Source organism: Protopterus annectens, chromosome 3.part0, assembly GCF_019279795.1.
Source record: "Protopterus annectens isolate FY-2018-M chromosome 3.part0, PAN1.0, whole genome shotgun sequence".
Taxonomy (NCBI): Eukaryota; Metazoa; Chordata; order Ceratodontiformes; family Protopteridae; genus Protopterus; species Protopterus annectens.
In genome coordinates, this window is record NC_056731.1 from 870936319 (window position 1) to 870963424 (window position 27106).

A 27106-nucleotide genomic window follows, 5' to 3' on the forward strand; every position below is an offset into this window, starting at 1 on the left:
TATAACAGGTGAAGAGATGTGTATACAATAGTTACAACACTAATGTCTCTTGATATATTTAGTTCTACACAAAGTAAAATGATGTATGCAGATGTACCATTACCATAGCAAGGCAGTGAAATAATCTCAATGAGGTTGTGAATATTCTATGTAAACTGTCCATCAAATACAGCATCCTGCACAATTTCTGTCAAGCACCCAGGATGTCCTCACATATACAGAATGCAGAGCACACAGCTGAGATGGCCACATATATTATGCATGACATGAACCCTGATTACAAATACACATCACCCTGGAGGGTATCCGCCAGTGCCACAGACAGGGAAATACATGGATAGCAGCCTCTCCATGAGATGTACATGCAGCAGAATCTAGTAGGACAGGTGCCCATTGGGAGGTAAAATGATTGGCACTGCCACAGGGCACCCTGCAGTTTCCCTATTCAGCATAGCCTTTACTACCAGGGATGCCATCATTTCCCTTGTCTTCTGCACAAAGTCATTCTGTATTGTTTCTGCAGTGAACAGCAGTGCTCATGTAATATGTTTGCTGCCCACTAAGACCTCTTTGTACGGTGCTAGGACAACATGTGGCAATGGATAGATACCTGATAGCTATGCACAGTTTGTGTCATCTCTGGCACATAAACATGCATCTGTGCTGTACTTATTCTGCTAGCATCTAGCAGCAAGGCAAAGTCTTTTGCAGAGTAGTCATAGCTGTTTCCAAGTGACACTGGTATTACATGCTCTGACACAGGAGTCTACTGTAGGTAGACATGGCTGGGTCATACCTAGGTGCTGCAGATGAGAGTCCACTTGACACACAGATTCTACCTTAGATGTGCATATGGCTTGATACAGAACACAGTATTGGGTGCCGTAGTATCTGGCACAGTATTGAGCAGGCTAATGCAGCATATTCATGCCTCTTTCCACAAAGTGCTTTGCAGCACTTGGTGACTGCTCAGATACATGAACCAATACCAGGAATCATGTGAATGAACTCAGTAGAAAAGACCTTTATCTTCATATACCTGACCCACTACTGCTTAAGATGTTATGGTCAGCCTCTGTGCCACACAGCTTCATGCAGTCCATGTCAAAATGTGAGTGCAAGATAAGTAGAATGGTGGCACTGTCTTCACCATTGTCTGCACCCCCTCAAGTACTGGCTTTAAACCCTGTTCATTCTGTTCTCTGCCATTTAACCATAGTGTAAATGAAATTCCTTCCAGAAGCATGTTGTGTACCCCATCATGTCCCAGACACCATTGCAGCTGAACTGCCCACATCTGATGTAACGCCTGCAGAACAGGGTATCAGATAACACGTGGACTCTTCACACTTCTGCACTGTTCACAGTTTATAATGTAACCATGAGCATGCACCTACACTTTATCACAATTCTAAGTTCTTACTAAGCTTATCACTGAAAAGCTCAGCAACATTACCCAATATTGATGAGAGATTATTAGTGTTCACCATGAAGCAGATCTTTTCCCCACATACCCAGGTGAAAATATGTGATCACCCATCCAGTCATGCAGACTGTTTTTAAAGGTTACCAGGAAAGTACTCTGATATGTAAGAGAAGAACATTTCAGAAGTGGTGAATATATTGGAATTAGATAAGAATTACACCAGCTGGTACTGTTAGGTTTAGGGCTGTAGAGTAAATATTATTTTACCAACTTTTTGTTTAAAATAACTTCTGGAACCTGTAGTTATAGCTTTTTGACTTGACTCAAGATGTTTTAATAGATTAAGATGTTTCCCATTTTAAGGCATTGTGAAAGATGTGGGAAGAGTGAGTATTCATAAACAGTATGTAGTGGACCAATACAATGCATAAGACAAAAATAAAGCAATAGCTTGATGTACCCATCTAATATAAGAAAGCAGGACAGCATCATGATTATAGTGATCTAGAATCAAAAGCAGGATAAGAGAATTAAGATTATAGTGACAAAAGAAACTAGAATTTGGTATGTTAGCTAGTAAAACCGATCCTCTGTGTTACAAAAAACTAGTCACAGCAATAGATCAGCATAAACCTAACTATATAAGATATGTTAGCATAGGAACTGAAGATGAATTAGTAGATAACTCTAAATTAAAGAGCAGCACAAGACAGAGGTCCACAGAAAGCCTTATAAAAATTGTTAGCACATACAAAGAGAGTGTAGAAATAGAAGGACACTTAAGTGATGACCCATGGGCCAAAGACATAATAGTACTAAAAGTGATTCATTTAAGAACATACAGGGTTCTAAACCTGTATCTGTTCAAAGGAAGCAGAAAGTTAAAGGAAACTCTCTACAGGCTTGTTCAGATAGTGGAGAATGTAAAGCAAAATGATGCTTTTGTCCAGAACTAACCTTTGTAGAGCAAGACACAGGAGAAAGGATCTATACTAGAACCACAAAAAGTCAGTTCAGCAAATGGCTTTTACATCGAAAATGCCATTCGTTGAACTCCTGCTTGTGGGGGGCTGTGCCCCCAACACTCCCCACTAATTATATATACTAACTCCTACATCGCACTACAGTGAGAAAAGGGCAAATTTTCCGATCTTCACTGTACCACAATCTCCCTATAACAGTTAGTTGAATGGCATTTTCGATGTAAAATGCCATTCGCTGAACTGACTTTTCATGGTTCTAAAATAGACCCCAGGAGAAAGCCTAGTGACATTTTCTTTGGGAGAGGAAGCTATACCTTCCACCTCAAAGCAAGCTAGAGAAGAAAGCATCCCTGATCTAGTAGACTTACAGGTAAGCCACATGCACTTTTAAAAGACACAGCGGTTAGATGATAATTTAGGGAAAGAATGAATCTAGCCAAGATTGTAGGAGAAGATAGTGAACAAGATATTGCAATTATTTCTTACCCTTATTTTGAAATAAATGTTAATATTTTATAAGGAGTATTAAGTAAAGATAGGGAGGAATCTTAACATCAACTCTTTGTACCAAAGCATTGCAGAGCACATGGTAAGAGGTCTGCTAAGGATTAACAAAATTAAAGCAAACATAAACTAGTTGCTATTGGCTAGGTATAATGAAAGAAATAGACAATGTCTGTTTTTCTTGTTGAGACTGTTAGAAAACTCCACCCCATCCTGGGTTTAACAGTGAATCTTATTGTAGGCCTTTTGTCATGCCAGAACAAAGTTCTTTAGTTCTATTTCAGTATAGCTATGCATTCACTTTCCCTTCACCTTCCCCTGTTTAGCATAATAATCTGCAAAAATCTGAACAATTTGATCTACATCATTAGCCTAATAATTGTTGTCTAAGTTGAATGATGTAATCTCAGTATAAGAAGAGTTACATTTCCTGAAGTGCTTACAAAATACCTTTTTATTGTCTAAAGCATATTGAAGCAGCCTAATTCATATTTTCTCCTAGCTTTTCTTTCTATTGTAGGTTTGAGAAACTTTCCTTTATATTAAAGCATTTATTTTCCATGGAAAGTTGCTTTTAAGCTTCCAATAGTATTTCTCTTAAACTTTTTTTCTAAGATGTATTTATCATGGCATATTTTTATTTGCATCCGTTCTTAGCCTGACATGATAAAGACACAGAGTCTGAAACTAACCTACCTGTTGTTGTGCTCAGAACATCCCAACATTGGGGGTGGGGTGGGGGGGTGGCCAAGATGTACTCAGAGTAACATTTTCTCTGACAGGATTTTCAAAATATATCTATCAGAAATCTGGATTTTTTTTAATAAAAGGATACTTTATACTGTATATAAAGGATAGTATAAAAAATATTTTTGATTATTTTATTTTATCCTGTCAAAATACATCAGAGATCTTCTGAACTACTGCAGTTAACAAGATGAGCTTCAACAAATCTTCTCATCAGGATACAACTTTCAAAAAGGAATTACAGTCCTTGTTAGTTAACATTCAAGAACTATCTAGTAAAATAGATAGAATGGACCTGAAATTGGATAGTTTTAAGGAGAGCTGTATGAAACAAATGAACATTATTCATGAAGATTTAAAACAACAGAAAGAACAGATTTCAAGTATTGACACAGCCCTAAATTATATGGATTCTAGGCTCCAGGAAGGTGAGGATAATATAGAATTTCTTTTAAAGCAAAATACTCTCCTTTTGTCTAAAATAGATGATCTAGAAAACAGGTCACATCGTAATAATATAAGAATCTTTGGCTTGCTGAAAATATAGAAGGAGATAGTATGGAAAAGTTCTTGTCTTTATGGATACCTGAAATCCTAGAATTACCTGAGGCTCTTTCATATGGTATTGAAAGAGCACACCGATTTTTGGTCTCATCAAAAATTAATGTAATTCTGCAAGATCTGTGATTGTAAAATTCCTTTCCTCATATGATAAGGAAATTGTCTTAAAGATAGCATGGGCAAAATCTCCAATTAAAATAAAAGACAATTTAGTTTGTTTTGAAAATGACTATTCTCCTGTGGTAATTGCAAAAAGAAAAGTTTTCCTACCTTTGATAAGAGAACTTAAAAATCAAATAAAATCTCACCTATTGTTTCCTGCAAAGCTAAAAGTATTTTACCAGGATACATCTGAAATATTTGAAGATCTGGACAGTGCACTTACTTTTGTTAAATCTAACAAACTTTTGGACAAAACAGAAGAAATGGATTGGTCCAATGCTAACTTGAAGAGATTAGCCGAAAATGAAACCTGGAAAACTCATGAGCATAAGAAAAAGCTAAGAAAATAAAAATCCTTCACTTATTTGCTTCTATTCACAATGGAAACCTATTTTGTTTGTTCTAAACATACTAATGACCCATAAGGTCGGGAAATTGATAACTGGAACAACAGGTAAGATTTTACCACTGTTTATTATACTTTTTAAAGATAGTCTTTACTGTTTTATTGATGCTTATTATGCAAATATTTAGTTTCTTATTTTTTGATAGGTATGGGCTACTGTTTAAATCGAGTTATTATTGTAATCTATTTGTTGCCAATTGTATTGAAGTAGTTATATCTATGGGTTGCAACTTTATTTGGATAAATATCTTCTTTAATAACATGTCTCAATGATTCTGTGCTTATATTTAGGTTAGTATTGTATTAATAGTGACAGTTTATATTGTCTTGAGAAGTTTCTATAGACATGATTTTAGTTGCATATATAAAGTTACTTTTTGCATATGCTTTCTCTTATTGACATCCAGAGCTATTTTGAACATAAAGTTTGTTGTTGGTAGTGTCCAGAACTAATATAAAACATGATATGTTGCTATAGACAATGTCAGGACAGAAATTGAGTTGTGGGGTTGCTGTTGGTAATGTCCGGGAATGTTGTGGGCTCAAACATTGCTGTTGGAAATGTACAGAGTTGTTTGGTGATGTGGGGTCAACGTTACTGCTGCTGTTGTTTCCCTCTCCTTTTTGAATGTTTACTTTTTCTTTTTTTTATTTAATTTTGGCTGATTTGTGTCTTTTGCTGGTGAGTTGTGGTGTTGCTCTGTTTCTCCAAGGTTGAAACTGGGGTGTTTGTTATTCACAGTGTTGGCCTCTGGTCTAGAGAGGCTGTTTGGAATGGTTTGTGAACTGCACAGTGGTTTCTGTGATTGCTGAACAGACAGAGACCATTGTATCACCACCTGCGAACATCAGCGGCTCAAGTTATTCTAAAGTTAAAGTATCTCCTAATCACTTTTTCCCCGCTGAAAATTTGAAAATCTGCAGTTATTCAGCTTCAGCTCGAGACCTACTTCATGATCGGTCTTTTAATATGGGCTTTTTCCTTGAATTACATCTTGATTGTTGCCATGGAAACCTTAAATCCTTAAACCAGAAATAAAGCGTCAGAAGCTTCAGAAAACTCGAATGTGTTAAAAGAAAAAAAAAGAAAAAAACAACGGACATTAGACATTAATGCTATTAGTGGGTGATGTGATATATTTACTCATATGCAAACAAATTGTGATTAATAATTATAACCTGTAATGAATTTATTGGATACTTGTGTATTATCGTACCACATTCGGAAGGAACTGCATAAGCGGCTTGCTTTCTGTCTTTTCTGTGGTGGGGAGCTATCGTCAGCCTGTTTTAGATACTGGTATTTGTTATTGAAGTCAGTAACTCACAAGAAAATAGATGTTACTTCATACTGATGTGCATATGGTTGTGATCGTTTAGTATTTGGTCAGAAAAAGTGGTGCTTTTCCATTGGACCCCTACTGCTTTGCATTGGTCTGCTTTCTGCAACGTGTGCATAAAATATGACTTTACTTCTCAACACAAAAAATAGGGTTAAGGTTCAGAGCTAAAATGTGACAAAAAACTACAAAAAACATGGCTGTACATGAATTGAAACCACTCAGCTTTAAGTACAGCTGCAAATTCCAAAACTGGACGAGAGTCATTTACATATTTGTACATAACCAAAGAATTAGGGACACAGGAGAGTGTAAGGTAAATTAAATGCATTAGAAGTTTGCAACCTCTATAGCTGTAAAGGAGCTTACTTTTATAATCTTAAGGAGAGTGACACTGCTGTGTCACATATTAAAAAAAAAGTAATCCAAAGTTACTTATACATTATAGTAGGCTTAAGTTAAGGACAACACTGGAAAGAGTAGAAGGTGGAAATAGAATGCTTACATTGGAAAGGGTGAAGTGGCAACAAGGGTCTAGTCAGAGATTTTGGAATTGTTCTCCCTTTTCCAGAATACAGTTAATCACCGCCAGTAACACAGTCATGCTTATTTTTTCACGATCCATGTAATATGTGCAGTAGTAGAGGTGCAGCACAAATATATGGAAGGTACTATATTAAAAGGCATTTAAAACGCATATCTTACTTGGGCGTTCGAAGACATCCATTGCGCTTCATATGTGCAAACCATTACTCTCTAAAATAACTGTAGACAAGGAAAATAATTTGCCTCACAAACTGTATACAGTCTTATATGTAATAAAGGTAAGTCTAAACAGCACAACTCTGTTTTAAAGAAGTGCTCCCCTGCTTCCCAAGTTAGTATTTTCCATCCTAATGGACTTTACTATTGAAGAATAGTAGCAAACATCTCAAAAACTCTGCAATTTAACAGATTGCCACACCCTATTCTCCTTTTTGCAGCATTCTGAATTACTTACCCGCGGAATATCTCCAACCATTTCAATAGGGTTACACCGGTTTCTTAACTGACTCACAAGAAAGATCAGGTAATAGTAAGTTTCAAACTATTCACGATACTTCTCAACTAAAAAAGTCCAAACACTTTTCTTAATTCTTGTGCTGCCTCTCAGTTTTGACTCACCTAACCCCTAGCAGACATTTCATTGCTTGCACGGACAGAGCTGCTGAGTGGTGGGGGTTTAAAGGAAGGGTACTGAAAAAGTATAGCATTATTCAGATCTCTCTGCATAGGCTGGTGGTAATTCTTACCTTGAAAATGTCACAAATAATGTTACAGTCTGACCATTTGAAAATGCACAGCTTTTAGGAGGCATTTTGGTGATTTATACATATGCAAACACAGGTGAAGAGTAAGCAATTATAAACAGAACCTGCAATTCTGTGCCAAATTCAATACAATTCCCAGTAAAATACAGCTTAGTGGTCATGCTGTTATTACACTGAAGATATGTGCAATTTGTTTATTCTCAAAGTAGTACAGACTAAGGTTCTTTGCTGTAGTGACGGAAAGAAATTCACATGGGAAAATTTGAATCAGACACTAACATTAAAACACACAACTATTTTGAAGATAATTAATGGATATAATATGTGCAGAAATTTCCATGGTCCCAGAAAAATCACAATTTAGTGACACACTCTTGCCTAGATAGTTTCAGTATTTTTTGTTGACAAATGAACAGATTTGAAATGAGCTGCTTCTGAAGTGGGAAATGTGAGTGCAATAATACGTAAGTACCAAGTATTGTGACAGTTTTGCTTACAGCAACTTAATAGGTTTGATAACATTGCTAGGGTCTGGATGAACATAGTTAAATAGAATGATGATGATTATAAATTCAAAATCTAGACAATATTCTGTGACTAAAATGAATAAGGAAAATAATAAGCACATTGAATTGGTGGTTTGAACTGGTGTAAACAACATTGTCAATAAAATATTTATGTTATAGATGAAAACTAAATTATTCCTTATATTTTGAGCAATCAATTAGAAATAATTATTATTCCCACCTCATTTATTCTTTCAAGATCATTATTAATGCATTAATACAATTAAAGTAAATACATTTGTTTAAATTATTACAAATGAGAATAATCCATACCTTCACTAGTATATCATTAATTATAATTTCTTCCTTTATTTCATTAGAATATCATATTAAGAAGATATGAGTTTTAGAATATTAATTTACTTGTTTTTATGATTTAGTTATATATAATTTATCAATTCCTTACTTATATATGAAAAAATATTATTTATAAATTGCTTTATTATCATTGCTATTTGCAATCATATCAACTATATGTTATGGTTATTTGTCTTCAATATCTAGATTCATAGTGAGACTAATAGAACTTAAATTCACTTCTAGGATAGTCAGTGCCATATTTTTCATGGATAAATAGTAACTACTTAATATAATAATAAAGATTGATATATATATATATATATATATATATATATATATATATATATATATATATATATATATATATATATATATATATATATATTTATTTTTTTATTTTATTTATTTTACATTTGTTGACCGGGCTAGTCTAACTGGATACATGTCCATTTTCAGTAGAGGCCAGAGACATACAAAATACAATATAGAAGGAAATAACAGTAAAGATACATACAAAATACAATATAGAAAGTAGTAGTAGTTAGAACAAATAAATTTTAATTAGAACAAAAAAAAGTAGTTAAACATTGTTAGAGAAATACTACCATACCCCAACTGTGCATAGCAAGAACAGTAAACAGCAAGGATAATATTTATGAGAAGATGTTATATACATATATTTATGAAATTCATTAGCAGTTTCATGGTAAAAAGAATCTATAAAGGTAAGACTATGATGATGTACGGTAGTTATTGGTGAGAAGTAAAAAAGTTAGTCAGGATTAGAGCAGGAGCATAACCAGTGTGTATTGAGGTACAGTTTGAGTTTCTTTTTAAAAAGTGTAAGAGAAGACAGAGTTGTGAGTTCAGTGGGTAGTAAATTCCATAGCTTTCCAACAGTATTAGAGAACAGGTAGTCACCTGCTGAGTTGTTGGATCTGCAAGTGTTAAACAGTAGTTTGTTTGATGAGCGTAATTTTTTTGGATTATTGTAGGGGGTAAAGAGGCTTGAGAATATTGGAGAATTGGTGGGTTGATACAGGGTCTTGTGGGCTATAGCAAGCTGTAGAAATTGGAGATGGTGTAGAAACTCTAGCCAATCAAGTTGTTTTAGATTAAGGCAGTGATGAGTTCTGAAAGGAGAGTCAGTAGCAAATCTGGCAATATTGCTATAGGATACTGCCAGTTTGTTGAGGTTGCTTTTAGAAAGATTTGTATAAATGGGTGAAGCATAGAGTAGAGTAGAGATTAGGTGTGTTCTGGCTATAGCAGTCCTGGCTACTGGTGTAAGAAAGGGTTTGATTCTATAGAGGGACCCCAGTTTCTTGTTGACCATGTTTATTGTCTAGTGTTATTCCTAGGAGTTTGGTAGTAGGGTTGGGAGAAATAAGAGTACCATTGTTAGATGTAAGTGTGAAATGTATGGGGGTGGAGTTACAGGTTGGTAAGAAGAGTAGCAGTTTAGTTTTTCTGGGTTTAGGAGGAGGCAATGGTTTGTGAATCATTCTTCAAAATGCTTTCTGGGTAAGGGTCTGTAGTTCGGTTTGAGAAGTGGCTGAGCAGATAATAGTAGAGTCATCTGCATATTGAATGCAGATAGTATGTGGAATTGCTGACTGAAGGTCATGAATAAAAATGGAAAATAGGAGAGAATATATATATATATATATATATATATATATATATATATATATATATATATATAGATATACATTCTTTTTGGAGTTAGAAGTTACTTTCACTTAAAGGTTATTGAAACAGGAGGATTAACTTATGTTAATAGGAATTAATACCGTGGTGGTACAGAGGTAACGTTGTTGCCTCACAGCAAGAGGTTCTCCTGTTCGATTCATGGCTGGAGTGCTTTCAGTGTGGAGTCTGCATGTCCTCCCCATGGTCGAGTGGCCTCTGAAAGACATGCGTGAATGGGCATGCCTTCTCTGAAGGTTGGGCGTCGGGCTGGTAACTCGGCACCATAAAAAATATACTGCTAATCATTAGCAGACCGGAGTTCCGCTGTGGTGACCCCTAACTGGGAAAAGCCGAAAAGACAAACAGCAACTATACTACAAAGTGATTCTCTTTAAATACTGTATCATATTTGCCTTTTGCATAATGTTTCTGTTATTAATTTAAAATTATTAGATATCTTGATGTTCTATAGAAGCTAAGACTGATTTACCTTGATCAGAAAATTTTCTCTTAGACAGATGCTGATCAGAGGTTGTTACTTGACAAGGGGTTAATCTGACTGATTATATGTCACTTGGATTAGGAGTATTATACTCCAGGAAGGTTATGGGAGGTTTTGATGTTACTAGTTTATGTTATAAAAGTTTGTTTCAGTTTTTTTTTTACATTCTTCATAACACAAAGTAATACTATAGTAATACACTCATATTTTTCATATCTATTACTATGTAATCAATCTTAACTTTCCCTTCATATTCCTTTAATTCTTAACTATTTGATATGTCTTTGGTCAAAATACACCCTTTTCACAAATGTTACTTCTTATGACTTCATTAAAGAGTATTTCTATTAATGTTAATGGATTAAATAACTCAAATAAGAGGGGAAGTTTATTCAAATATCTTAAATTACACAAATCCCAATTAATTTTTTACAAGAAACTTGAAATCAGAAGATATGTTTAGATTAGAGACTAAATATTATTCAACATTAGTTAGTTCAGAACATCTTCAGAAGAAAAGAGGGGTGACAATTCTGTGGAATAATACTTTACCTTGCCCAAAGATTACCATTACTTATTAAGGAATGATTTGTCTTGTCACTGTTGAATTTAATAAGAAAATGTATAGTTTAGTGAATTTATATTGAATACCAGGAATAGGTATTAATACAGTAAAACAACATCTGGGTCTTATAGTACAACATTCCAAGGGGTCCTTAATAACAGTGGGGGATTTTAATTGTATTTTAGATAATAAAAAATCAACATCTCTTAATAAAAGAAGGATTACAGCTTCAGCCAAATCATTAAAAGATTTTCTAGAATCATATCATCTGAAAGATATTCATTCCTTTGCAGATTTTGATTCTTTAAACTATACTTTTTTCTCCCATAGACATAACACCTATTCAAAAATAGCAATACCACAAACGAATGACTCCAATGTAAATCTGGAAAACTTTTATTCCACTTAGGACCAAAGTCATAAAAGTACAAATGCACTCAGTAGTCTTTTTCTCTAGCGCCTCAGCAAACTTGCCTTTACAAAGTAAAGATTTTAGTTATTCATTACACTTCCCCTTATATACACATAACAAGAACGCTCCCATTCAATTATTCAATTACATAACCATTTAAAGCTCAAAGTAACTACTCTAAAAACATACTATTTATATAAAAAACATTTCAAAATAAGATAAAATTCTAACAATTATAATAAGCTTTTCCATGAGCAGTCATGATTAAGCCCATTTGGTCTTAATGTATTAAATTTTAATATAAGACATAATTCATTAATATTTGCTTTACATGCTGTTCACTAAAATACATTTTATTTTGAATACTATCCAACACTGTAACTTTTAACCTATCTGGTTTGCCCTCATGATAATTATAAAAATGTAAAGCTAAAGGACTACTTTCTTTCTTATTTTTAATATCCCTAATATGTTCCTTGATTCTGCATGCCAGTGATCTTTTTGTTTCACCTATATAAAATTTTTTATAAGGACATTCTATACCATAAATAACTTGTACTGAATTACAATTAAATGCCCCCTTTGTTTCAAAGAAAACCCCATTAATAGTTTGAAACTGTTGCACTATATACTTACAAATAGTACATTTACCACATTTTTTGTACCCTGATATTTTATTTGTCTATACATTTGCATATTTGGCATTTTAAAACGACTGTGTACTATAAAATCCTGAATGCCTCTACCTCTTTTATATGAGAAACTAATTTTGTTATTCTTTAAATAATCCACTTCATTCTTGAGTAAATTCCAACTGTAAATTACTCTTTAACACACTCAGATAATAAAGAAAAAGTAGAGACAAAATATATAGTTTCTTTATGCTCTCTATCTATACTGAAATATCCATTTTTATTATTTTTGACTTCATTTTTAACCCTTTTCAAACTATATTTTAAGTTATTCTCTTGATATCCTCTTATTTTAAATTTATTATAACTTAATAAATATTCCTTTTCTTTTATGATAGGGTTACTACATAATCTATTAACTCTATGGAATTCAGTGTATGGAATAGCTTGTATAACATGTGAGGGATGATGACTTGTTCCATACAATACTGATCCAGCTCCTTGAAATTTCCTATGCACTTGATACTGCACCAATTGATGATTACATCCCCTTAAAGTGACATCTAAATATTGAACTATTTTTCCAACTATTCAAAAATAGATAAAGTCTTATTTTCTAATGACTTATTAGGCTCTCTGGTCAATAGCAAGGTTATTTCTTGCCCAATATCAGACCATAATTCAATAATATTTGAAATGTCAGTTAATTCAAATTACAATACACAGATAAGAAGAATACCTGCTTATATCACAAAATTGAAATATTTTGAAGACTTTTTAACTTTGTAGACACAAAATTTTATAGAACTAAATAATAATAATAACTTCTCAGACATTTTTGTGTGGGATGCCCTAAAAGCATTTTTATATGGGAGAATTATTAACTGGTATCATATAAAAAGGAAAAGTTGGAATAAACAGATATTAGAGATTCAACTTAAATTAGATTCATTGAAACATAATCAAGAGTAAGATCTAAATAATAAGGATAAGAACAATGAAATAAATTATTTGAATAATAAATATATTGAAATCCTAAACCATAAAAACATGATTATTTTAGAGAAATATAAATTTTTTAAATTTTCCACAAATCCCAAATCATTAAATGTATTAGCTAACAAAACCAAAAGATTAAATAAAATTAATCATATAAATGAAATGTTTTACCCTAGAAAGAAAACAATGGTTTCAGACATACAAAATATTCTAGCTGAATTCAGAGAATTTTTTATTAATATTAATCAACAATCAAAAATAATAGACTCTAATCAAGAAATAAAAAATTTTATTAATAGAGTTACTAAAAAATACTCAAAAATGAACAAGCTAATTCTATAATTAAACCTATTTATTTTAAACACATTCAAACCCAGATTAAAAATTTTTAATTCAATAAAGCCCCAGGAAATTATGGCATCATCACAGAAATATATAACATTTTACCAACTGATGCTATAAAATTACTTCATAAAATATATAATTTATCCCAAAATAATAAGTTAATCCCCCCTCTTGGAAGTATACTTTTATCGCTCCTATTCTTAAACCTAACAAAGATCCAGTTAAATGTTTATCCTATAGACCTATTTCTTTGCTAAATATTAATTATAAAATGCTTATGTCAATATTTGCAGAAAGACTAAAAAAAATTGTACCAATCTTAGTTGAAGATGACCAAATGGGATTCATAATTAATAGAAATACTTATGATAACATTAAATGAACATTAACTCTAATAGAATCAGTCAAATATTTAAATAATAATCTAACACTAATTAGTTTAGATATAAATTGTGTTTGCTTCAGTTAATTGGGACTATTTATTTATATTACTGGAAGAATTAAACTTTTCAAAGAGCTTTATAAATGTAATCACTCAATTATATCAGGATAGTCAATCATATATTAAAATAGGTACTAATATTTCCCAAAAAATCCCTATTATTAAAGGAGCAAAGCAGGGTTGCCTCTTACCTCCCTTATTATTTATCCTTATTATGAGACATGGGCCTGTTTGATAAGAGATAATGAAAATATTCGAGGATTTAAATTAAATTCCAATAAATCTTCCAAAATACAAATGTTCGCAGATGACATTCATATTACCCTTGGTGATAATGATTCATCTGTTCATGCTCTCTTTAGTAATATTGAACTTTTTCAAAAGAAATCTGGTTTATTGTTCAACACTGATAAAACTCAAGTCTTATTAATTGGTCATAAAAATTTTGAAATACAAGCAGCTTATAGTAAATATCTGTCAAAATCTGTTGAACTACTTTATTTAGGTATTATAATTACAAAAACATAAAATATATCATTAACATAAACTCCAATATGAGTTTATTGGCAATAGAAAATCTTATTAAAAAAATGGAATAAAATTCATTTCTCCATGGATGAAAAACTTTTAATAATAAAGATGATTTTATTACCTAAAATTTTATATTTTATACAGTCCATCGCATTACCTCCTCCTAATCAGATTATTAAAAAATGTAATTCCTTGATACACAAATTTTTATGGTCCCCGATTAAACCCAGGATGGCTCTATCTAAGCATATGAAAAACTGGGAAAAAGGTGGTATAGCTATGCCTAATTTGGAAATCTATTCTGTTTCCTCAATGGCCAAAACTATTTACTAACTTATAGATAATAATTATACGGCAAACTGGAAAATACCCTAGAAATCTTAATTAGTAATTCTATAAATAACAACAAACTTCAGAAGTTAACTATACTAAGTAACTCCTTTATTTGGGTTCTAAAAGAATACTTCTTATCTTATTCCTCTCAAAAATTTAACTCCAGTTATATAGTTCTTCTTCTGAAATTCTTTAGAAATTATATTTATAAATTCAATATTTATACAGAGTGGATATATATTATTTTTTTCTATAGCTTTCACAAAAGGTGTCATCTTTTCATCTGATTATAATAAAATGCTTTCTTTTCAACAGAAAAACCTACCATTTTGGTTTCGATTGATGACTAAGAATGATCTGAAAACTATAAACATATTAAAAAATCAGTATGAATATGATTTATTCTCTTGGTTAGATTTACAGGAAGCTAGGAAATATGTTCTAAACAAAATGGATTCTATATCTTTAACAACAAAAAATACAACACCTAAATTATTTCTATATATGATAATAGCTTTACAACATAATTCTACATCTAAAAATATTTTATCTCATTTATATAAAGCAATCAAATTTGATTCAGATAATCCTTCAGAAAGTTATTGGAACTATTTTACTTTAATTAGTAATTATTCCCCTACTGATTCTGACAAAATAAATATCTTACAGTCAGCAAATGTAACTACTTCATCACTTAAATGGAAAAATTTTACACGGAGGTATTTGCATAAGTCTTTTATTACCCCATTTTCTTTAAGTACATTTAATAAAAAAGATACCAATTGTTGGAGATGTAACAAAGTTGTTAATGCAGATTGGGCACACATGATGTTTGATTGTATAGAATTAAATACATTTTGGACAGATGTTAATTCATTTTTACAAGCTATTTTTACAGATAATTTTTATCTTTCTAAATCACTAGTTATATTTTTGGTTCCTAATTGTATCAGAGAATCTAATCAACCTCTGATTTGGTTGATTCTATCCATTGCCAGAAAAATCATTACAAGAAATTGGAAGTATAATACTTCACCCTCAGTAATTGAATTTAAAAAAATTACTTCTTGAAGTCTGTAACTTAGACATTTTGACCAATACTGCAAGATCTTCTAGGAATATTAATTCATCTAATATGTGGAAAAAAGTATATGATTTATTGAACAAGTAATACAAATTCTTTTACAATCCTCTTATTTTAATGCACTTGTTTATTAATATTTGATTCTTGTGGAGAATGTCATTGTATATAGTTTAAAATCTTTGTTTTATTTTCTCATTTTGTTATGTTACTCATTTTGAAAAATGTACAGATATCTAGTTTATGTTTATTTGACAATATTTATCACAATAAAGCTGTTTAAAAAAAAAGAACATCCCAACATTCTTTCATTGTCCTGATATTTAGATTCAGATGTCAGTTCCATACTGCTAAATTGAAGATTGTGGCTTCATAGTTGCCATTATAAAATAGCTTAGAATGCGTTGATTTAGCCTTAATTTGATATGGCTGTAGAGTTATTGTTGAATTGATACAAACATGATCTGAACTCCCTAATGTCTCAATTGAAGTGGTATTAGAATTTTCATGGCTTGATCTAGAGAATGCTGCATCCATTAACCTATCCAGTCTGCATCTATAAGGTACATAACCAATGTGTAGTAGAACCAGAAATACAGTTTGGTCACCAGTAACCATTTTGTAACAGAATTGGACATATTTTTTGATCATTAATTTTTGGTGACTGTATGCCTTTTTTGTGGTACAATTAAGGTCACTGCTGAAATGATTTTGCTGTTTTGGATAATACTAAAAACTACCTGAGTAACAGTTTCTGTTTCATTTAAAGACAAACTATAATTATTATATAGATCTGCAACTGTAATGGATGAATGCCTTGATAAAATAATTACTGTAATCATTTCTGATTTGTTGTTGTTCAAAATTTGCGTTTATAGATGATTTTGCTTTATATAGTTTGAAACACCTCCCTCAGTTGTCTGTGCTCTGTTATTGTAAAGATTTAGTGGTGTCATCCCAGTTTGATTATTGTTTCAGCTGGAAGATATTCTAGCCTAATTTCCTCAAGGGATGAGCAGAAATGGAAAAACATTTTTTTTTTACCTGAGCGTGTCCAGCCTTTAGGTCTATGCCATTTGTGCACCTTAACCTTCAGTATCCCTGGTTAGTGATGTTGGTGATCTGCTGGATGTTAGTGTCTTTACCTGTTTGGGAGTTTAAAATAGGTTAGTAGAATCTCAGTTAGATCACCATGTAGTACAGCCGGTTAAAGAAGGAAATCTCAGAGTTGTGATTGTAGTCTGTGGTGTTCTTTACTTCAGGGCAGATCAGCACTGCTCCAAACATACTGATTAACAACTGTTAGACAAAGGGTATTTAAAGGTTTTGGATCTGGGTGTTCTCCTCATCTACTTCTCCCATAGATGTGCAAGGTCTGGCCCATCTTGCCGAGGTCATGGGAGTGGAGTTTAGGTGGGATCAGTCCTGATCCAAAAGGTTCATATTACATGACTGTATCACATTTCTATGGAAAAAAACATGTAATTAATGTCTCATTAAACATAGATAAATGTTGTTATAAGTCTCTCTTAGTCCTTATTAAAGCTTATTTTGCTGCTGAATTCCTTCTCATCATTCTTTATCCAGCCCTTTGTGCTTGGAGTAATGATGGCTGGAAATTACAGGAGGAGAGCATCCTTATGTTGGGTCATTTTGAAAGAGCAAAGTGGGTTTGGAAATCTGTGATACTTTTGATACTTTTGATAGCCTTCTTTGGTTCTGCCTATTTCTTCATCCTTTAGAATTCAACATCTGAATATTTTGCAGCAGAGAAAATGTCAGTAAATGTAAAATTTACTTAGTATTTTTGAAACACTCCAACAACCTCCTCTATATGACTGTGCCTAAAATCATTTTTCCTTCCATCATAAGATGTCGTCATACCTAGAATTTAGGATGTTTAAGTCTTTTAACATCATCTCTTATGTCACTCAAACCACATCCCCTCAAGCATGTTAACAGTTATCTGGTCTCTTTGTATTCCTTTTTAAATCCCTTTGCCTGCCAGTCATCAGTCCCCTGTAACCTATCTAGCCCACTCATCCCTCATGGGAGCAACAGTCATCAACAGCCCATTCACTCCTCCATGACATGAAAGACAATCACAGGGCCATCATGCAGGCAGACATCAGGCTCCTCTCCTGGGGTCTCCACTGCCCACAGGAGCTCTTAAAATTCCCATCAGTAGCTTCCAGAGGATGGCAATGCTGCCATTCTTTGAAGAAGGAGTGCACAAGCTTCCCTCCATGACTCCCCCTGACCTATTTAACTACTCCATGGCAGCATGTCCCCTGTGGCACAGACTCTGTGGGCTGTACCACATAGAGATCCCATTGAGTGTCACCCAAGCAGTGAGTCAAGCCTCCCCCACCCCAGGATGGGTAATGTGTGTGCTAGTCATTCCTATTCTCTCACACTGCTGCCTTCAGGTCCTATACCAGCTAATCGATTATGGGTCACATGGGTTATAGTTAGGACTTTATCTTATGGGAACAGGTTAGGTCTCTTTTTTTTGATATAATGTTACTTACACTGCTCAACATGGAGTCACCCATGATCAACACTTGTTTTATATTTACCCCTGCTCTATATGACAGCTTCTTTGTTACTTAAATTCTGTGAGGTGAGTCTGGGTGGTCTAGCTACATACTCCCTAGCTCCTCGAATGCTATAAATGTATCACCACCTAGGGATCTTTTTCTCCTTTTCCTTCTTTTTGTGATCAATTTAAATAATTTTTCTTCCTGAACACATTCTCCCCTAATGTAGTTTACTATTATTTGTTCATATTTTTCACCGTCTCAAAGTCTGTCTTCTGTTTTCCCTTAAAACTGTTAGAGCTGTTGTCAGATTCCCATGTTCTTACTATATGGCTGCTGATGGACTCCTCAGAGATGGGGATCAATTCTTCTATGGATTGTTTTAATTCAATATTCGTCTTAAATGTATTTCCATAATATGTCAGACCATCATCATCATCCCTTCTGACCAACATTGCCCAAATCCACCTGTGTACCAGCTTCCATACTAATGGTTTGTGCTCTAACAATCTTTACAATTTGAGCAAGTATTCTTCCCCCTTTTCTAAACTGTCATTATCCTCCCCTGTCAGAATCTTGCAAGTCCTGCATTGTTTTATGTTCCCTCTTTTAACTAAGTCTGTGCAACAAAACTCACCTATCCTTTCCAGAACTAAGGAGTAGGTTTTACTCACTGGACCAGGTATAGTACTTCCTATAATTAGAGATAGCATGAAAAGCTATGACTGAACTAGTTGTTTACTTTGAAATGTAATTCTTAGCCTGCAAAAGATAAACCATTTTCACTGTACTTAAGAGAAGCAAGTCCATAATAAGAATGTGTGCCTCAGAGAATGCAACCCAGGGATTACACACTGATACTAGCACCTTCCACAGAGCACAACGCTGGTGGCTAAAAGGCAAGACCTCTCTGAAGTGACTGAAAGGCTAAATGCAGTGAACTATAAGGTTAGGCAACCAGGAAAGCAAAAGGTAGAAGAAACCTATCACATTACTGTATTAAGGCTATGGAGAGAAGTAGAGCATCCTGTGGTTAGGCTACAAGCTGAAAGTCATACAGGAGGGACCACAGAATATCTACCCAAAGTGCAGTTAGAAGACCCTTTGTCAAAAGTACAAAAGCAGTAAATAAGAGATTTTTTTTCTTAAGAAATAAAGGAGTGTTTTCAGAAGTGCCTATGAAAAATAAAGTGATGGAACATATTGTAGAGACAATCCCAGAGTGAAGGATAGATTGAGATCTTACAGAATGCCAGAGTTACAGAACCAAGAAGTAAAATAAGTTCAAAAACTGTTCAAAATAGGAGTGATATAACACCCACTGTCTAAATGAAGCAGCCCAAAGTGCTAATTCCTTAACTTAATGGAAGTATTCATTTTTGTAATGACTGTAGGAAACTGAATAGCATTTCAAAGTTTGATAGCTATCCCTTGCCCAGAACTGCTGACTTGATAAGGAATCAAGAGCTCTCACTGCCACAGCCAGGTTCAATTCTCAGTCAGGGAATTCCAAGGATTTGGTTAAAGCATTTATCTTCACCCCCACCCCCCATGTTAACATAATTAATAAACAAAATTCATTATAAATAGATCTCTGTGTGGTAAGAGGGATAGCAAATTGGCCAAAGATCAAAGCCCACTTGGTGCAGGTGACAGGGGCAATGTCAGAGAATATGAAGGTGCCTGGTTGTGTCTGGCTGGTACCACCTTTGTTCGACATTTACTTCTTTGACAAACATACTAAAAAGCAAGACCTATGTCTAAAGAACTTTGCAAACTAGCAGTCAATGTTAAATCCCCCTCTGACACAGAGACTCCCAGTAGGGGCTTACACTTATAAATGCCTGCTGTGTTGAAAATGGGCTTAAATTAAATGCTAAAAATGCAAAATTGTTGCACTTGGCAGATAAACCATCCTCCCAGCATATGGCATTGACATTGGCCAAAATATAGCAACACTTGTCAGGAAATCCTTCAGTTTGACACAACTGATTATCAAGAGAATATCATCAGAATTCCAGATGTAAAGAGGTTATTGTTATCTTGTATTCAGCACTGATAAGACCAATTGTAGAATACGATACCTCCTTCGGGATGTACCTGCATGACATAACAAACAGTTGGAAAGACCCAAGAAGTTCCTAACTTAGATGAGATAGGCTTAAAGCCCTAAGCTACTGAAAAGACTAGAAGCACTGTTCCTCTTTTTTGTGTCTTATAGGCTCCTCAGAGGAGAATTATGCCTTGTTTTCCAAGCATTCAGAGAAACAGTAGTCCAGCATTTCTTGTACCTTCACAAATCAAACAATCCCACAAATACCAAAACAAAGGATCTAAACTTGCTTCACTAGATCAATAAAACGGGAGAGTCACTGATTCATTACTCATCATTGCTCTCACCTCTGGAATAGACCCCCCCCGCAGATAAATTAGTGTGATACACTATCATCCTTCAAATGGGAGCTGGATAATTGGATAGGTGTTTATAAATTCATCCCGGGCATGACTGGCATAGCCTCTTTGAGAAGGGAGATACAGTCATATGGAACTGGCAAGGCATAATGGTTACATGACCTATTAGCCATGAGCTTCCTACAATTCCTGTGATAGACAAGAAACGTAGCAGCACTGGCATTGATTAAAGGATACTTCAGATACTGCTTTCCTGTCTGCTAAATAAAAAAAAAGTTTTGTAACTCCTGGAGGGTTATTTCATTACAAGGTGCTACAATTTAGCTTATATGTAGCTCCAGTCACCTTTCACAGACTGATGAAAATATAAATGCCCTAATTAGGGTATGCAGATGCACACCTTGATGATGTAATCATCCATTCAGAGGATTGGGAGACTCATTTTCCAGAAGTTGCAAGCTGTGTAAGAATAGGTGAGATAGAGATACCTTACTGAAAATGCTAAAAAGAATAAATTGGATATTGTGGAAGCCAAATATTTGGGATACCTGATAGGAAGAGGGGTGACAAGACCACAGGTATAAAAAACAGATGGTATAAAAATGTGCCTATACCCTACACTAAAGGAAAGTTGAAGGCTTTTCTTGGACTAGCTAGGTACCATACTAAATTTGTATTGAATTTTTCAACTATTTAGGATCTTAGGAGATTACTAGGCTAATGACCTTGGAACCCTTACAAGACAAGACAAGAATTTATCCCCCCAAAATTAAACCTCAATCAGCACCTGTCGCCCCTGTCATTGAGGGACACAGGTGAAACCCCTGGGACAAATTTGTGGTTTTGCATCCACTCATCAAGGTTGCGCTTGAAGAGGGTCAGCGACGTCATTTATTTGATGTGTATGAGGAGTCTATTCCAGAGACGGGGCAGTCTCTGGGAGTGAAACCTGCCTCTCCAGCAGGTTTTGTTAATGTCACATATTAGATTTAGACCTTTTGATTGGGTAATGCGTCAGGAGTTAGACTTATGGATTTGGAGCATCTCTAGTAGAGCAGGGTCTGAGATTGTCTTGTAGGTGAAACAAAGATCACCTCTGAGCAATCTGCACTATGCCAAATAGAGTGATCGTGATTTGAGCCTGTCCACATAGGACATGTGTTGGAGGCCATGGAATCTCTTTGTGAGGTATTTCTGTGGCCTGCAATGGTCCTTTGAAGCAGAGTTTTTAATGAACTGAAAAAATATATATTCAAAACCAGGGTTCATGACTTGTGATTTTAACAAGGAATTTAATTTGTGTATTGATGATTCAGAGGTAGGATTTGGAGCAGTGGTGTCCCAGGATATTAAAGGCAAGGAGTCCCTTCTGTGCTATATCAGTTAGAAATTAAGCAATACTGAAAACAGTTATTCAGCCACAGACTGGGAGTACTTAACTGTGAAGTGGGATTTCTGTTTATTAAAGTATTTCCTGTCTGGTAGACATTTTAACCTGGTGATCAGTCCTACACCATTGCAATGGCTGAATAAACAGCAGGATGTCTAGGTCTTATAACACATCTGTTAAAGCCCAAAATTGATAGTTTTATGCTAGGATAGGAGTAATTGTGACATCTTCTGTGTGGAAAGGGTAGAATATGTTTCTAAATGAATCTTGGGTTGTTACAGACTCACAAAAATTAGCCTGATAATTAGTGCAGTTGAATAATTATTGCCAGCTCTGTCGGTATTAAAGAATTTCACGTGGAAAAGGCAGAAAGCTGGTTTCCTTACACAGGTGTATTTAGTTATTTTTGCAGCCAGTACTGTCCCCCAATCTGGCTCCCCCCAAAATAAATAAATAACATAAAATACATTTTCTTCTTTAAATTGTAGCATACAGTTTATTTATTTAGTTTGTTTACCTGGGTTAGTACACTGATCTCAACAGACCATATGTAAGCACAGCCCAGGTGAAGAAGTATACAAAAATAAATACATAAATGAAACCAAATTCACAAGCATGGAGTAATCACAGAAGGTAGAGAATCCCACTGACAACTGAAATTATGTAAAGATCATCAACAGAGTAAGTAAGAAAATGAAAATTAATTTTAGTAGTGAATAAGAGAGGAAAGCAGCAGGTGAGAACAAATGGTCAAAGTACCAGTGATGCAGCTGAAGAGGGAGTTAGGTGATGTGTCCAGTGGAAAAGCGCTTGCAGCCAGCTACTTAGGTAAAGTGTCCAGTGGAAAAGCACTTGCAGTCAGCTGTTTGATGGAGGGGTCTTTCAAGTTGTGCTTTGACAGTGGAGAAAGAGGAGACTTCTTTTAGGTGACGGGGGAGGAATTGCGTAAGTTTGAAGCAGTTTATGTCTGACATGGAGTGCTACAGCACTCAGTTTTGACCTCAAATACAATGCAGGCATTTAAATGCCATTATGCATTGAAGACTGATTGAGATCAGCTGATCCTGCCCCCTAACACTTTGCACACAGGACAACTGTCCCCTTTGACCTTACCTGTACTGCTGGTTCCACAGCTGGAGATTCTTCATGGGTCAAAGGAGGGGCTCTGACTGAAGATTTGGGTTTTCTGAAAGTAAGCAGTATACTTTGGACCTATTTTGGATGATGAAGATGACGATAAAGGCTGTGTGAAACTGAGCCTGTATAGTGCTGATACCTCTAAGGATTATGACCTTATGTAGACGGTACTTGATAAATTGCAAATAACTTGCGGAATTAACTTTGAAAATCCAAATGAGCTGCATTTTGTTAAAATTTTCATTTTGTTCTGCAGATCCACTTGTGATTTGACATATTTCTGTCTCCGGTACCTATCTATCCCTCTCTCTCTCTCTCTCTCTCTCTCTCTCTATATATATATAGATATATATATATATAGATATAGCTAGATATAGATATATAGATATGGGTCTAGGACACATGCTTGACTAGCATATGTCCGAATCACAAAACATCGAACATACATACACGAAAGCGCTTAACATTGAAAAGCTCTTCTGTGTATGTTTAGTTAAAAAAAAAATCTATGTTTCTGCAGGGGGGCTTCACCCCCTGCACCCCTCACACCCCCCCTACATTATTATTCTCAATCCGAGATTGCACTACAGTGGGGAAAAGGGAATATTCCCTTACCCGCACTGTAGTCCAATCTACGAAACTGGCACACATACATGGAAGCGCTTCTTGATGTTAAGCGCTTTCGTGTATGTGTATTTGATGTTTTGTGATTCGGACATAAGCTATTCAAGCATGTGTCCGGATCCCAGATATATATATGTGTATGTGTGTGTGTGTGTGTGTGTGTGTGTGTGTGTGTGTGTGTGTGTGTGTGTGTGTGAGTGAGTGTATACACAGGCATGCATGTTTATTGTGTAAAATAATCCACAGTAAGACTCTTTTGGAGTGTCACCAGGCTCAGTCATGGGAACCATTCTCTTTAAGATTTTTATTAATGACCTTAACACTGCTACTAATGACACAGCTTCCATTCAGTATGCTGATGGTGCTAAACTGATGGCCACAGGCAAAGGTAAGTCCCTTTCAGACCTTCAAGAAAAGCCCCCAAAAGTGTTATCTCCTATAGAAACCTGGCTCAAAAATTCTCACCTCCTGGTGAATCTTACGAAAATCAAGTTATTGCTTTTCACACCAAAAGCTGCATTCTGTGCAAAACAATAACATGTTCTCCATATCTAACAACACTCCTATTAAACTTTTGTCGTACACAAAACTAGTTGGTGTCATTACTGGTAAACATCTAAAGTTTGATACTCAAATTCAGCAAGCTATCAAAAAAAACCCACAGAAAAATTGGACTCCTACATCCTAGCAAACACTTTTATTTATTTTATTTATTTGCAGTTGGTTTAACAGGATAGTCCATTGGGCCAAGATGAACCCATTTTCAATGGAGTCCTGGGAAGAAAAGCTCCAAACAAGGAAGGTTACAGTAAGGATTTAGAGTACAATCATTACAAATACTACAGATTGGAAAACATTACAGATAATACAGACTGTGAGAAACATTATAGATACTACAGACTAGTGAAAAACATTACAATATACAATATTGAAAAGCCATAACATCTTAAGGAAGCTTGCACTTAAGAGGTGCATACTAATACATTCATTGTAAAATAGCTTAGTACAAGCAAGAGCAGGATGTATGAGTTAGGAGAGTACGTAAAATGAAAGTTGCCAGTGTAAAGAGGGGAAGAGATTATATGGGGTGGGAGCAGGAGCATTCCCACTGGGATATTAGATGTGAGTGAAGAGATTTTTTTGAATGAAACGTGGTTTGAGGTGGTACGAATGGATGGTGGTAGAGAGTTCCAGAGATGTGCTAGACCATAGAATAGGAGATTTTTATCCGGAGGACGAGTTGGTTTATACAATTCTATTAGGTTTTGGTTGTTAGATCTAATTAGTCTATCAGGGAGATGCATTTTGAAAGCAGAGGAAAGGGAGGGACAGAGGGAGGGGTTGAAAATGAGCTTGTGAGCAAGAGTATGTTGAGTGTAGGTGAGATTTGATAGTTCTAGCCATTTTAGTTTGTGGAGAGATATACAGTGGTGGGTGGAGGAATTATGGCTGGTAGCGAACTTAGCAATTTTGTTGTAGCAAGAGGAGAGTTGTGTTTTAAGGGAAGATTTTAGGTTAGTTAGGAGTGGGGCTCCATAGAGGAGGAAGGGGATGAGAAATGTGGTAGAGAGAGTGAATTTAGTGGAGGGCACGAGATAACTATTTTGTCGGTAGAGCATGTCGAGTTTCTGGTGGGTTTTTTTGATATTTAGTTGAAGGTGGGAGTTGAATTTAAGCTGACTGTCAATTTGGACCCCTAGTAATTTGGCCTCTGATACCAATTCGAGTGATGTGTTATTATGCTAGTGATAGAGAATGTGTTTATATTGAAAGAGGTGACTTTAGAGGGAGTAAATACCATTAATTTGGTTTTAGAGGCATTGAGTGCTAGGTGATTTTTTTTCATCCATTGTTCGGTGGTTGAGAATGCATCTTGTGTAAGCTTTAGGAGTATAGGGATAGAGGTGGCAGAACATATTATAGTTGAATCATCTGCATATTGGATAATATTTGTGAAAGGGATGGAGTTGTAGAAATCATTTATAAATATATTGAAGAGGAGGGGGCCCAGTATGGATCCCTGGGAACCTCCAGTTGGGGTGTTAAGGAATTTGGAGGTGGCTTTTTTCCATTTTATTGCTTGATAGCTGTTGGATAAGTAGCTGGTGAAACAGTTCATAGAGGAGAGTGACAGGTTAAGTTTAGAGAGTTTAGTTAGAAGTAGATTGTGGGAGATAGTGTCGAAGGCCTTAGAGAGGTCAAGTAGGAGGGTAGAAACAATGTGGCCGGAGTCTCGGGCTTTATTCACGGTTTCTAGGAAGGATAGAAGGGCAGTCATAGTGCTGTGACCGGGTCTAAAACCATGTTGTGTGGGTTTTAGTAGGTGACTGTCTATGAGATGTGGTAGGAGTTGTAGATGGATACACTTTTCTAGGAGTTTAGAGATGGGAGATAGAATAGCGATAGGCCGGAAATTAGTGATATTGTTATTGCTGCCACCTTTATGCAAAGGTATGATAAAAGCCTTTTTCCAAATTTGGGGTACAAAACTTTCTTGGATAGAGTGGTTGATTAGAATGCTGATGGGGTAGGCAATGGCTTTGGCAGCTATGCTAAGAAAGTATGAAGGAATGTTATCGTGGGCATTAGAGCATGGCTTTAGTTTCTGAAGGAGTTTTTTTATGGTAGATGTGGGTATGGGTTTTAATGAGAAAGGTGGAGAGTGGGAAGAGGGGGTATTTGAGGGTGGTGGTGATGGAGAAGAAATGAAAGGAGAAGAAGAAGTGGGGGGTGTAGTGTTGGTGGAGGATGGGGTTAAGTGGTGGGTGTGGTGGTGTTAGAGAATGATGAGGTTAGTTTGGAAATAGAATCAATGAAAAAAGAGTTAAATTGCGTAGCCAAATCTATGTCTGGAACATTAAGGTTTGGGCTAGGGTTATCTGATTTGCTGGAATTAAGGAGGGTGGAGATTCCTTTCCAGAATTTCTGAGGGTTTGTTTTATTGTTGTTTTGGAGTATGGAGAAGTAATTCTGTTGATCAGTGATGATGAGCTTTTTTACTTTGTTTCTAAGTGTTTTGTATTCATTATGGGTGGGGGGAGTCCTATTTTTCTGGTAATGTGCCCAAGCTTTATCTCTGAGGTGCATGGTTGCTAGTGTGTTTTCGTTAGCCAAGGGGCAGTTTTGATTTTTGTTCTTTTAGTCTTTATGGAAGCATGGTGATC